The sequence below is a fragment of the Protopterus annectens genome, chromosome 1.part1 (genome assembly GCF_019279795.1).
Source record: "Protopterus annectens isolate FY-2018-M chromosome 1.part1, PAN1.0, whole genome shotgun sequence".
NCBI classification, from domain to species: domain Eukaryota; kingdom Metazoa; phylum Chordata; order Ceratodontiformes; family Protopteridae; genus Protopterus; species Protopterus annectens.
Window position 1 is genome coordinate 1,215,957,588 of NC_056726.1, and position 15,109 is coordinate 1,215,972,696.

Sequence of the window (15,109 nt, forward strand, 5' to 3'; positions counted from 1 at the left end):
ATCAGTCACTCTAGAACAATAAGGTTGTGAAAAAGAAGGCACTGAAATATATATCATAATGAACAAAGATGAGGTTACCTTACCTGTTGTAGATTAGGCTCTCTTGTTTGATACCTAATAGGATAAAGATTGGCAAATGCAAAAGCATGTACCCCTCAGAAACTGGCCAAACAAAATCAAGCACTCCCATCCCTCACAGGATTCCAAGCTCAGGTAGCTGTCACAAGGAAGCCTTTGCTCTCAGCAAAGGTTGGAACACTACAGATGGTCAAAGGAAGCTGACAAAGTCCTTGTAGTGCAATGAATCAGCAGGAGTCCAGAAAGAAAAGGGCTTTGTAGTTTTCTCCTTCTTTTCTGTTATCTTGTCTTCTGAGTAGCCCAGCACTAAAGAGCTGAAACAAATGCATATAACTGTAGCTCACAGATATCTTTATGCCAACAAAGTCCATTTGTTGCAAGTCTCCATTCAGGCCGGTACCTTCTTCTGGTACATCTCTATTTCAAGTCAAATAGTTCAGTAACAAATATGGAGACTTGGATACTTCATCAATAGAGCAAAATGTTGGCACAAACTACCTTTTGACTTGAGACAGTTTATATCCTATCAAGCTTTCCTAGTTGCCATCAAGGCACACATAAACTCACAATGAGGCTGCATCTGTGGTATAGTTTAACCTCTGGGTAATATTCTTATCTAGGAGTAAATTCCGTTATCTCTAATGATACTTATACAGGTAGTATGTCCTGCCTAACTTAATATTGTCACTTCTTTCCATATTTCCTGCTTTCTTCTCTGATCACCTTCCTCCCTTAGCTCTCTCAGAGCTCCTTTTGTCATCCATCTTCTCCTTAGTCTCTTCTCATGCCTGCTTTTCTTTCTCTTTGTGCATCAGATCAAGAGTTGGTCATTATCTTTAGAAAAGGCTGAAATAACTTAGTGCATAATATATATGCAAATACCTAAGACTGACATGGAATATCCCTGCTATATAGGCAAGGGTTCGTTTTATACTTAAAATGTTATTTTCTATTATTACTACCCTGTTTAGTGGTTGATGATGGTGCTGTTTAGTTGAAAGCTAATGAAAACACTTCTCACTTTATATGATGTCTATACTTCATGTGCTTTAAAACATATATAGCTGGGCATTGCCAAGAATACCCCAAGTACCTCATAGCATACACTTTCTAGAATGTACATTTTTTTTCTCTATATCAGACTTACCACATTGTCTACTGACCATCAAGCCTCCCCCAACCAGACTTGAGCTCATTTGTTTCTTCAAGGTGTGGAGTCCTCAGAACCATAGAGATGAGAGTGACATAGAGAAGCCATAATTCATGCAGCCATGAGGGCTGCTACTTTCTTTTCTGGCATCTGACTATGAGGACATTTAATATTCTAATGTCACTTCCTAGGAAGTGATATGAGCTACTTACACCAGCATGGGAGGCTCACAATATCCTCCTCTTGTGAGCTCACAGAGCCATGCCCTTACTAATTGGGGCTACCAGGACTACTAATAGACAGTGGATTGTGAACCACCCAGATGCCTATTCAACACCTTCTTGACTCCAACGGTTTATGGCAATATGCATCTTGCTCCTTCCCATTCTTCTACAGAGGGAACACCCACCCACACTTCCTCCCATTCTTCCTCAGAGGGGTATCCCCATCTTTGCTCCCTCCCGTTCTTCCCCAGTGGAGTACACCCATCCTCAATCCCTTCCATTCTTCCCCACAGGGGTATGCCCATCCTCGCTCCATCCCATTCTTCAGAAGGGTATCCCCATCTTCGCTCCCTCCCATTTTTCCCCACAGGGGTATGCCCATCCTCGCTCCCTCCCATTTGTCCCCAGAGGGCTATGCCCATCTTCCCCTGTCAGTTCCATCAAGTGTCTGAGATACTAATTAAAGTCAGGTCATCCAGGCCATAGTCAGCGCTTTGCCTCTCTATGCCACTACAGTTACAAAGCTTTTTTAAAGCTTCTTTCTCAGTGATTCTAGCATCAGTTGCCCTCTTTCCATCAGCTAAGTATTTTTTTTAATTGCAGTGTGAACTATTGAGCATAATCAATTGTTTTAAATAAATATGCTGTCCAAAAACATGCACAGTCCCATCCAGTATGGGGGCCTCAGGTGGGTACATTCTGAAAGATGGTGTGACAATACAAAAATCCTTACCCTGTAGAAAACGATGTTAAATACTGTTTATTACATGCTTTTTGCATTCTCCAGTGTGCATATTGAATGTACGGTACTCATCTTGCATTTCCTGTGTTAATCTTTCCTGTCATCTATGTGGAGCTTTTCTCTCCAGGACTCCACAATGAAAACAGTCTAAACTATAATATCACCAGCTGTGTTTCTACAAATAGAGCACAATGTGCAGGAAATGTTTTATAATAAAGCTGTCTAGTGTACAGAATGTGTGTGTGCGCGTGTGTGAGTGTGTGTGTGTGTGTGTGTGTGTGTGTGTGTGTGTGTGTGTGTGTGTGTGTGTGTGTGTGTGTGTGTGTGTGTGTGTGTGTGTGTGTGTTGTAGCACATTTTCAGAGGACATCCTCTCACCAAGATTATCCAAAACAACAGCCCTACATTAAGCGGTAAGTATGCAAAATATAAAAAAAAATGTTCACCTTATCATCCTAAATATTAAATATACATAAAGAAATGGGGTGGGGCTTTACTGAAGCCAAAGCTATGAGTAGAGATCCTATAAGAAAAATATCCACTCATAAAAAAAACAAAGAAAAACAAAATGTGAAAATGCAAGCCTTTAACTCATTCAATTTATTTATATTATTTATTTTATTTTTAGTTGGATGACCGGGGAAGTCCATTGGGCCAAGAAGAGCCCGTTTTCAGTGGAGGCCCAGGGAAAAAGCTTCAATGAACAATTACAAGCATACACAAAGCAGTATAATCATCTAAATCAGGCTGAGAATACAGCATAATACATATAAGGTATAATACAAGTCCCTCCAATGGAGCTCTGGAAAGTTTGCACTATAATTTCCAGTGGGCAGAGCCTAAGCATTTAGACAGAATCAAATTACGGCCTCACATTTCAAACATATGTTCATATCTCTGGAACCATAGGAGTTACTAAAAAAGTATAAATGGCAAACTCTTCAGTACAAACTATTTTTATAGTGGTGTTATTCCTTAGGTTGTAGGTCTTAATTTGGATTTAATAAGTCACAGTAACTATTAAGTTTGTAATATTTTGTAAATAACTTACAATATCTCAAAGCCACTCACAATACACACATACTGTCAGTAGCATTTTGTTCATCTAGCTGAAAGCTTTCATATGAGGCTAAGTAGTTCTGTCTGTTCTACTTGGTTGTTGAGATATTTAGAAAAACATGACACTTATGACAATATAAATAAATATTATATGATCAGCAATTAAAATATCTTTATCTGCACTATACAGAGGTCAGATATTGAAACAATTGTATACTTGTGTCTGTATGTAGCATGATTTTGGAATTATTAATGCAAATATGATCAAGCAATATTTGATGCCTAGAGGTTTCAGTAGGATGTAGCAGCAGAAACACGTGGAGGTGTCACAAATATTCCCAGCAAAAAACAAACTGGCTATAATATTTGCACACACACACACACACACACACACACACACACACACACACACACACACACACACACACACACACAATGACACCAAAAAGAATGAACTTAAACAAAAAACAAAGAAAAATGGCTCACACGGGAGCAAACCAACAAAATCTCAAGTTATATAAAAAAGTAACATAAGAACACCTGCAGTGTACATGTACCCCTTAACCCCCCCCAACCCCCCAAAAAACAAAAGTTAAAAGAAGTAATAACAGACTGGCAGCAGAGATGAAGATTGTTCCTTTGATTATGTTCCAGCTGATTTGAGTTTGTATAGCAGCTTTGAAGATAGACGAGCTAGGTGGGAAAGTATGGCTGTCTGCTGGCTGGCCCACTCCAGGAGGTAAATATTTCTGACAGCAATCTGATATGCTTTCAGTGATGAGTTAGTGCCATGGGGCAGACTGTTCACAGATGATGGTTGTAATTGGGTATTGTCTGCTAAGTGGTACATTTATAGGTGAAGGGGTTTCTCTTTGTTTTTTTTTTTTTTTTTAATTTTTTTTGGCCCTGTTTGCGTGCCCTCTAGCTGATTATCAACTGTTCTCTAGGGCTGCACTTACAGCTGCATTTCTTCCTTAGTGCCCATGGTGCTACACCTGGGATGAGACTGCTCCATTGGTAGGATGAGAAGGAGAAGTGGATCAGAGTGGAGCAGCACACTATTCTGCATGCGAGCAGATTTTTTTTGTATGTCCTAATTGGCTGGAGCCACAGATACCACATGTATCACCACATATATCATCAGTTAACTGCAACTTTCCCACTTCTATTCAGATTTTAACAGATCTTCTGTATATTTGCAAGTCCAGCAGGGGCATAAACACTTCAAAGATCTAAGCAGAAGTTTCTGACCAATGCCCCCGTTATCCTGCACAAAAAGACAAAAGTCACACCACTAGTACTTCTTACACTGTTTGTTGCTCACTATTTTGACTGCTCAGCTAAAATATTGATAATGACTCCACTCCAAGCACCTTACTGGACAGTATAGTACTCTCAATACAGAAAGCTCTTACCCTAGTGGACAGTATAATATTCTCAGTACAGAAAAAGTTTACCCTACTGAGCAGCCCATTACCATCAGTACAGGAAGCACTTACTCTACTGGACAGTATAGTATTCGCTGAACAGAAAGTGCTTACACTACAGGACAGTATAGTACTCTCAGTACAGAAAGCTCTTACACTAGTGGACAGTATAATATTCTCAGTACAGAAAAAGTTTACCCTACTGAGCAGCCCATTACCATCAGTACAGGAAGCACTTACTCTACTGGACAGTATAGTATTCGCTGAACAGAAAGTGCTTACACTACAGGACAGTATAGTACTCTCAGTACAGAAAGCTCTTACACTAGTGGACATTATAATATTCTCAGTACAGAAATAAGTTTACCCTACTGAGCAGCCCATTACCATCAGTACAGAAAGCACTTACTCTACTAGACAGTATAGTATTCGCAGAACAGAAAGTGCTTACACTACAGGACAGTATAGTACTCTCAGTACAGAAAGCTCTTACACTAGTGGACAGTATAATATTCTCAGTACGGAAATAAGTTTACCCTACTGAGCAGTCCATTACTGTCAGTACAGAAAGCACTTACTCTGGACAGTATAATCTTCTCAGCAAAGAAAGTGCTTACCCTACTAGACGGCATAGAATTTGGTGTGTGTGTGTGTGTGTGTGTGTGTGTGTGTGTGTGTGTGTGTGTGTGTGTGTGTGTGTGTGTGTGTGTGTGTGTGTGTGTGAGTGTGTGTGTATAATGTGCTCAAACTGTCAAAAATTTGAACACTTAAACTTTCAATAAATGCACTAAATCTATAAGACTGGGAGAAATTTAAAACAGGCAAAACATACAGGGGGGCCTCCCTTCTCACTCTACAACCCCTGCAACTTATATACACAAATTTTGAGATCACAGTACACTTGGGAAAAGATAAATTCTCAGATACTGGTAAACCATGATCTTGCATAACCAAATACCAGCTATGTCTGAAAACTGAATTTTCAAGAGAAAGACAGACATAAATATACATGGTAGAATATCTTGGTAGGTCTCATCAAACAGAACAGAGAGTACAAATCACCCCAATCTAAGTAATTAGTACTGTAAATAATGTCTGTATGTGCAAAGAATGATATTAAACAGTGTTTGTAATAGTGATGCAAATAACCTACTCTAAGCAGAAGGATATTTCTTTAATTGTAGAAAGTGTTTTGCGAAATGGGATCTGTTGCTTTAAGGTTAGACGGTTACCTGTCTGTATTAATAACAGCATGTTTCTTTAATGATTGTTTTTGGATGCATTATAAAAAGAAGACTGAGGAAAGCCCATTCAGACATTTTCCCTTTGTGGAATGGGATTGTGTGTCTAGATCAGCAGCATTGTGGGGCAGAATCAACAACAATGAAGAAAGGTCTGGTTGAAGAAGACAGAAATTGTTGCTGCCAGAGGAATCTGGACAGACAGAGAGAACTGCAATAAATACTGTTTCACAGCAGTATAAGTCTGAAGCAAAGGTACTTGCTGCAAATTCAGTTAAACCATAAGTCTTTGTTTTATTTGGAAGAAACTGCCTTATGTGCACTTGCATATTTATTTAAGTTACCTTTGTTGACCTGGTTAGTCCCATTAAGCTTGTAGCCCCTTTCCAGGGAAACCCAAGGTGGTATTTATACTACAAGGGAAAATATGGCTAGGGCATCTGGGAACTTCCCCTACTCATCACTGTTATGAGTGAGACCATTTTGCATGAGGTGGCCCTGAGAAACAGGGAGACAGATGGAGAGACAGTGGAGTGGTGAGAAAAATAGAGGAGAAAGATAATATTGAGACCAGAGAATGCATGCAAGATCCTAAAGAGATATTTCAAGCAAATTTGTTTGATGGATATTAGTAAGCAAATGATATATAATTACAATGCTCCAGTTGGGAGGGCTGTGGGTGATTTGCTTAAAGAAATGGTGGTGCAGAGTGAGACAGAAGATGAAGGCAATGTTTCCTGAGGGGACATTATGGGGAAAATACAAAAGGAGGATGCACAGATGATCCTGAGTAATAGCAGTGAGATGGAAAAGAAAACATATGCAGAGAAAGTAAAATAAGGCAAAAGGGGAGTAGCAGAAAAGACAGAAGCAGAAGAAAATGAAAAATGGAAGTACATGGTAAGGATTCAAAGTAAAGAAAACAAAAAATTAGCAGGTTTGAAGTGTGGTACAATTCAATAGCTCCTTTGGGTGTAAAACTACATAAGGTAAGAATATTTATTCTTATTACCAAAGAGACATTTTGTGACATTATATTCAAGGCCATTTTTTCAATGGAAAATTTTATTCAAGACTATGCAAAAAGGAAAGACTGTAACCCATGGAATCTTTATGTGATACAAGCATTTAACAAGGAAACAAAAATAGAAAACAATCATGTTCAGTTTTGAGCAAAGGCAGAAAGAGAGACTGAAAGGACATTTGAAAACTTTATGTAAATAAGTACTGGACATTACAAAAGTTTATGATAAAAGGGGTTTATGGACTGTAAGTTGGGACTGTAATATTGTGTTAAAAATAGAAAGAGGAAAAAAGAGGAAAAAATGTATATATACCAAGCATGATGAATGAGGAGGGGAATAGAGGGGGCAACCTAAAACATTTTTTTTTGTGGAAAAGAAGGACATTTGATAAGTAACTATGATAAAAGAAAATGTTAAATTTGGTGAAAAATGGGACATGATACAAAAAAATGTAAAATTAAATGTTTAAATGTAGCAAAATTGGACATTTATGGATGGATTGTAAAAATGAAAATAAGAGTAAGGAAAAGAGAGAAGAAAAGAAACAAAGAAAATAAACTTTAGAAGTAGTAGAAATAGAAAAAAAATGTAGATAAAAAAATAATAAAGGGGCATAGAAGGCTCTGAAATAAGTGACAAAGAAGACATAAAATAGGTGATAGAAAAAGAAAGAAAATAATTCTGTTGCTAAAAAGATAAAATATGGAAAAAGAAAATTTAAACGGATAAGTAGAAAAGAAAAAAGAAAGAAAATGGATGAAAAAGGATATATACATGTAATCATTGGGGGTTGATATAACGGTTAAAGTGGTGGACTCAGTCCTTGTTTCTTGCCTTTAGGAGGACAATTGGCTAGGCCTAGAATGGCCCATTAAAGGGACAATCCCAGTCTCTAAAATTCGGGTCTACCTACAAGTAACAAAAGTAACGCCCACTTATCTACGTCACTCACATTCCCACCCACGGTGTCATTTTCTTGTAAATTTCCTGTATTTCGTAAATTCCATTCTACTTTTGCCTCCCACTGTCAACTATCATTTCAGTTTACGTTCCTGTCACAATTGAATCAGATGTTTGTTCCCATGTTAATACATGTTTTCCCCTGTTCAATTCTTTTCACTTATATCATCAGTAGTTTAACTTATTTTTTTCAGACATACTTTCAGTAGGACGGTTATAAGTGCAAACTGCTCCTTAAAGCAAAATTTTGTTTTTTTCCAAACGATCGTTCATTAGGTGGTGTCCCTTAAAGTCAGTGTGATAACATGTTTGACTTTCAGATTCCGTATCCTTCAAAAAATCTAAGCTCATAACAATTATCTAAGGTTATAAGAGTAATATTTAAAATCTGTACTCATTTTTGATACTTCATCCCCCATTACTTTAGGCTATGTCTAGATTTGTTGTTCGAACAGGTTGAGAGGCATAGAATGGGCTTTCAGTCACATTTGACTGCTCCTTAAATTTAATCTTTGTTTCTTCGAACGATCGTTCATTGTGGTTCCTTTCTATAGGAACCACAATGAACGATTGTTCTAAAAAGCAAAGTTTTAATGTAGGAAACAGTTGATAAGCACAAAAAGTAAAACTGCTTGGAGATTTGCTTAACAACTGCTGGTTACATTAAAACGTTGTTGCCATGTTGACAGAATAGGAGAATGTTTAGTAACATTCACTTTCAGATGCAAAATAAGTCAATAATTTATTAACATTATTTGAATGTATTTCACCACTTTTTTTAGGTTACTGCCAAGCAAACTGTACAATAGTGAAATACAATACTAGCTTCTTAAATTAATGCCGGTACTGATTTTGCGGACACGATTGAAGCGCTAAAGCGCCAACGCGCCAGTGCGCCTATTGATTTTGCTGCAACAAACTACTTTTCAGTTTTTCACAAAGCATTTATACTTGTATGCATGTCTATCCTGATGTAAGAAAGTATATTTCTTCTTTACAAATTCCCATAGCTACAGCTCTGAAGAAATACAAAAATCAAGGACAGTTTTTACATTTATTCTAACACACTTTGTAAAGTTAATGGAGTAACAACTGTTGCATAAGCATGCATATTCAGAACACTGTGTGCTATTGTTGACAAATTGTGATCCTCCCTAATAAAAATCAAAGGTTTTACAAAAGAAACTTAGCAGCAACATCCGTATTGCAATATTCTGTCCCACTTGCTTCCCTCTTGGTTCTCAAGTCTATTTCAAATATTGTATGAAACCTAATGGCAGGAAGACTCAAACATTGACAACCATTTGAAATATTATTCTAATTCGCTTGTAAATTTGGACGGGCTTCCATCAGTGTGCTTGTTCTGAGCAAGAAGTATGAAACTTTAATATATGGCATTGTTAATTGGCTGCAACCCTTAGTATTTTACCAGTAAATCAAACATTTTGCCAGAGGATGGGCAAAATCAATGTCCTTCTACAAAATTAGAGACAGCTGAGAAGTATGCTTATTACTAAACTGTGTTCCTTCAAATCACAACTTTAGGGATGAAGAAAAAATGCTAGGCAAAATAAGGAACAGTTGAAAGGTTTATTTATTGTTGTAGTTTGTTCTTTGACAGTGCTATACCTTACTTCCATTCAGTTACATGTAGCTGGCTTGATCAGTACTTATAAAGAATGTTATTGTTCAGCATAAATTTACTTTTCTGTTGCATAGCTTGATGTATAGAATTATATTACGGCTTGCTTCTGTTCCCTTGCTTAGCATTATAAATTTCATTGTAATTGGTGATAAATCTCTCTCTCCAGTGCATTTTGTTTATGCACTGGTGGAGAGACAAGAAATACAAGGCAACTGGGTCTTTCATGGCAAAAAAGGCAAGACAGAGATCTCTGCATACCTCTCAACTGCACTGATTTTCACAGAGTTTCTAGATTTTTGCTTCATACTGTTGGTCTGTTTTTCACAAAAATGAGGTTTTCTGGCAAATCACTGACAAATCACTGAAGACTGAAGTCAGAAAATAATGACAGGCACTAGAGTTTCAGACTTCATACCCTTCAAAAAAATTCATGCTAATGCCAAACCTGTTATTCTATCATCTTTCTAAGTTTGTAAGAGCAATATTTAAAAGTTGTCACTGTTTAGCCCCCCCCCCCCCATTATTTATGGCTTTGTCCAGACTTCATGCTTTAAAATGTTGAGGTGTTTGATAGTCTGCTCAAGATTATCTAAGATTCTGAAGAAAAGGACAGTATTTTAAGTTTTTCCCGTTAGCTTAGGGTCTTTAGGTCAGTGATCTCTCTATTTAGCAACATCTGGGGTTTTGCTAGTTGTTGTATATGTCTACTGAATTACCTCCTAAAGGGAACATTATGCTCAATAATTGGCCTAATCAATACTGGTTATACAGAAAACTTGACTTCTCTAGATCTGGATTATATTCTGTTGGAAAGTAACAACACTAAAAAGAATTTTCTGGCTACTGTTGTCATGATGACTGGAAGATAAGTGATTATAGGCCCATGAGTCACGGTCCCTAACAACATTTTCATTTGAAGTGGGGTGTTGTCTATGCTGTATGTTTGGGGGAGGGGTTGTCTACCAGATATCACAATATTGCACTTTTTTACATTAATTTGAGCTTGTTTTCAGTACACCAGTTATTTATATGTGTATGTTCTTGTAGAAGGGTAAAATTATCAGGAGGGAATTTATTTATTGACATTAGATTACCTGGAAAGTCTGACTGGGTAGAATCTCATTTTCAATGGAGGCCCAGGGAGAAAAGCTCAAAATTATTATAAAACATTTTAAGAATAATAATTTTATTATCTGCAAAAGTAAAACAAAAACATCTGCAGTTTGAATAGTTATAACAAATTAGACATAATATAGAAACATTGGTTAAGAATTGATACAGGTTATATGACAATCATTTAATAGAGAAATTTTAGACAATTTGTAGAGAAATTCAAGGTAGGTTACTCAAATACAAACAGGAATTGCAATATGAAGTGAGGGAAAAACAGGCTTATGACATATTTAGAGAGAAAGGCAGGGAGAGAATATGACAGAAGTAAGGAAATAAGTGAAAAGGCAGAGTAAGGAGGTTTAAGAATGAAAAGGTACTTGTTCATATTTAGAGGGAACTAGGACACATACTCGACTAGCATATGTCCAAATCACAAAACATCGAACACACATACACGAAAGCACTTAACATCGAAAAGCGCTTCCGTGTATGTGTAGTTCAAAAAAAATCTACATTTGTGCAGGGGGGCCCCCTGCACCCCCCCCCCACACTTTAATTTTCTCACTCAGAGATCACACTACAGTGAGGAAAAGAGAATTTTCCCTTACCAGAACTGTAGTCCGATCTACGAAACAGGCACACATACACGGAAGCACTTTTCAATGTTAAGCACTTTCGTGTATCTGTGATCGATGTTTTGTGATTTGGACATATGCTAGTTGAGCATGTGTCCGGATCCCATTTAGAAATATAGTTTATCCTGGTTTGAGCAAGAACAGAGCAAGATTTTAGCTAGAAAGTCTTTTAGAGTGGTTTTGAAAGATGGGAGGGAGGGTATTGACCTGATGGATACAGGTAAGCAGTTCCTGGCCGTAGCAACCTTGTACGAATACAGATAATGCCCAGCAGATCTGATAGGTTTGTAGACAGACAATAGTTTTTGGTCAGTGGATTGCAATGACCGACTTGGAACATAGTTATGTAGAATATGTTTTACTGCTAGACAGGCAGATGGATGCTGGATAATTTTATAGGTGGTAAGCTGTGTATATGTTAGTTGATGAGGCATTCTAACCTGTTTGGGCTTTTCAATGCTATACAGTGGTGGGTTCTGAAAGGGGTATTTGCTGCAAATTTAGCAACTTGTTATAGCATTGTTCAAGTTTTAATTTTTGTGAGCCTGGAGGTTAGGAAGGATGGAGGCACCATAAAAAAGTGTGGGTAGGAGAGAAATAGTGGCAAGTGAAGTTTTAGCTTCGTCAGTAAGAAAGTTTTTGGCTCTGTAAAGCATCCCTAGTTTTTGATGAGTTTTTCTTATGCAATTTTGTATTTGCAGGTGGAATGTTAAATTACCATCCACTATCACCCCTAATAATTTGGTATCATAAGTGACTCAAATGTTTGTATTATCAAGATAGAGGACTTTAAATTTTGTTTTTTTTTTCATATGAGAGGGATGGGTGGAAAAGAGTAGTAGTTTGGTCTTTTTTGGAATGAGCAGAAATTGTGAGTTACCAAGCCATGTTTCAGTGGTGGTTTAGCTTGACAATAACTCCCAGTTTATAGGCATCTACAACAAACAAACATTCCATCAGTAAGAAAGGTGTGTGTGTGTGTGTGTGTGTGTGTGTGTGTGTGTGTGTGTGTGTGTGTGTGTGTGTGTGTGTGTGTGTGTGTGTGTATATGTGTGTGTAATACCCTAATTAGCTATAGCAAGTTAGTTAATCTTCTACGCCAGCTACCAGAATGCTCAAAAATATGAGTATCAATGCATTTTCAAGGAATTGTGAGCTTTAAGGGAAGGTTACTGTTGCTCATGTGAAATCTGTTTTCAATGTGCAACTGTATTTGTTTAGCAAATGGTCATCACTGATTGTGCTGCAAAACTTGAAAGCAGTGTTAGTAGCACAACAGGGAATATATTTGCTTTTGATGCAGATGGCTGTGGGTTCTACTCCCACACCTTGTAGATGGATTGCTAATATTGTGTTGTACTTTAAGGGCTGGAGGTCCTTCAGTCTTGAGTGTGTCCTCTTTGGATCAGATGCCTCATAACTATAAACCCATTGTTTGGTTTGCAATCTGTACCAGCAATGTATTCTTCAAGGACAGCAGGCATTGAATCTGTCGATGAAACACTGAAATTTAAAGTAGTTTGCTTGCAGCAACCTCTTCATTACTTACAGATGTATTTAATGTGGAATTATTCAGATTACTTTTACTGCTGCAGAAATTGTGCATATTAACTGAAGAGTAGCCTTTTATGGATGAAATGTTCTGCAGTTAGCAGTTTTATCCTTATTGGTGCATATGTTTTGTTTCATTGCTTATTGGAAAAATGTTCAAACCTACAACGTTAAAACACACAGTAACAAGCAGTGCTTTACTATACAAGGAATATAATTTAATACAATCAAGACTGTACATCAAAGAATACACGTGTATGCATGATCCTACAAATGTGTGCAAAGGGCCAATAGTTTGAAATCAGCCCAAAGGTAAACTTTTTCCTCCAATGACCAGATGCATTTTCTTTGATTGTATGTTTCAATGCCATTTCAATTAATGTAAGTTTCAGTTGTAGAGAAGTTTACTGTTCATGCTTAGTCTGTTTTATTGGGAGCGTATTGTTTTGTTTAGCAAATGTCTATCTGTGTATGTGCTATAACATTTGAAATAAATGTTTTAAAGCTCTTGAATCATTTTAGAAGTGAAGAAGAAAATAGTATGAACACTGACAGGTTTGAACAGTGTTTATGGTAAATCAGGAGAAGCAGCCAAGTAATGGACACTGGAATGGCTGCACTGTGGACTGAAGGGGCTGCTGTGTGTAAAGGGAGCCCCAATCCATTACCCTGCCTAAAGCCCCATTTGACCATGATCCGGCTCTGGCCTTCAGACCTGAATTGATGGATTTTGCTTGTGCACCAGTTAGCATTCCAGCATGTAACTTATGGATTTACATTGTTTGATTAGTTTGTCAATATGTGTGAGTGTGGGATAGTATCACAGACCCTGACCAGATCTATGTTTGCTCTTTTTAGGGTTTTGTTCTCATCTAAAGCCTTAGTGACATTTTCAAAGAAGCCGACTAAGTTAAGCAGACAAATCTACCCTTCACAAATCCAGACTGATTTGGGTCATGAGGCTGTGGATTGCCAATATATTTATTTTTGAGGTCTACAGTGACATGTTTCACTGTCTTCAGACTAGTCTAGTAAGGCTTATTGATGTATAGTTACAAGAATTAATTGTGGAACCACCTTTATGAAGGACAACCAAGGCTGTTCTCTATATGTCTTGCATGAAGTCACTTGAGAGGCTAAGGATGAACAGATTTAGGACTATATCTGAAAAACGGTGGTTTATACTAGCAAGGAAATACCCAAGCATTGTTGGCTACACAGAACTAATGTTTTTACCTCTGACAGCTGGGAGATCATCACTGGAGGAGAGTGGAAGATGTGTAATGTACTAGTGTACCACATACGTAAAGACAACACACTGTTTTTACTGTCTGTATTTCAATAAAGACATCTTCAAAATGCTCAAGCTAATTCACTTAGTTTTTCTGCATATATTCTAAACATGGCTCTGATAAATTTAAAATGCATTCCAGTTCAAGTTTCTGCCTTTATATTGGCAAGTAGATCAAAGATTTCAGGTAGCAAGTGATGCGAAATAGCAATGTACTATGTATTTATACATAATTTTTTTTAATGGCAACACTGAACACGTCTGCATATGACAACTTTAACCAAACTTACAGCTTGGAAACTTTGAAACTAATCACTTTCAAACTGTGACTATGCAGACTGGATACAGTGTAACAGTTGGTTTCACTATCAAAATGTAACAATAAGTGTTCTACCTTAGCTTAGCAACTAAAACAAAGATACTGTATCAGATTGCAGCAGAGCAAATTTGACTACTTATATTCATAATTATTTCCAACCTCCATTATGATCAACAATTTCAGAACTCAACTTTGCATCTGGAGAGGAATAAAACAATGCTATTATACATCTCTAAAAAGAAATGGGTGTTTTGGCTCACTGCTTTCACCCATTTGTTATGTATGTTTATACACAAGCTAATAACTGATAACATTATTTAGAACATTTTGGTTCGGAATATCTCAGTCACTATAACTGAACGGTTGCATTCTTGTTTTCTGGTACTTGTTGTCTGCTACTGAAAGATGGTGACCATGCAATTGCCTGCATATACTTATTAACAGATTATCTGTTGAAGCAGTCATGCTGCATGCTGATCTGAATCCAAAGTGTTCATCTCCCATCTTACTTTCTACTACTCTGTGTATTAATTTATCAATCACCCTCTGCAGAATTTTTATGCAGTATGACAGGAGTTTGATAGCTCTGTAATAAACACACTTGTGAATGTACCCTTTGCACTTGAACACTGGCACTAATATGCTTATAC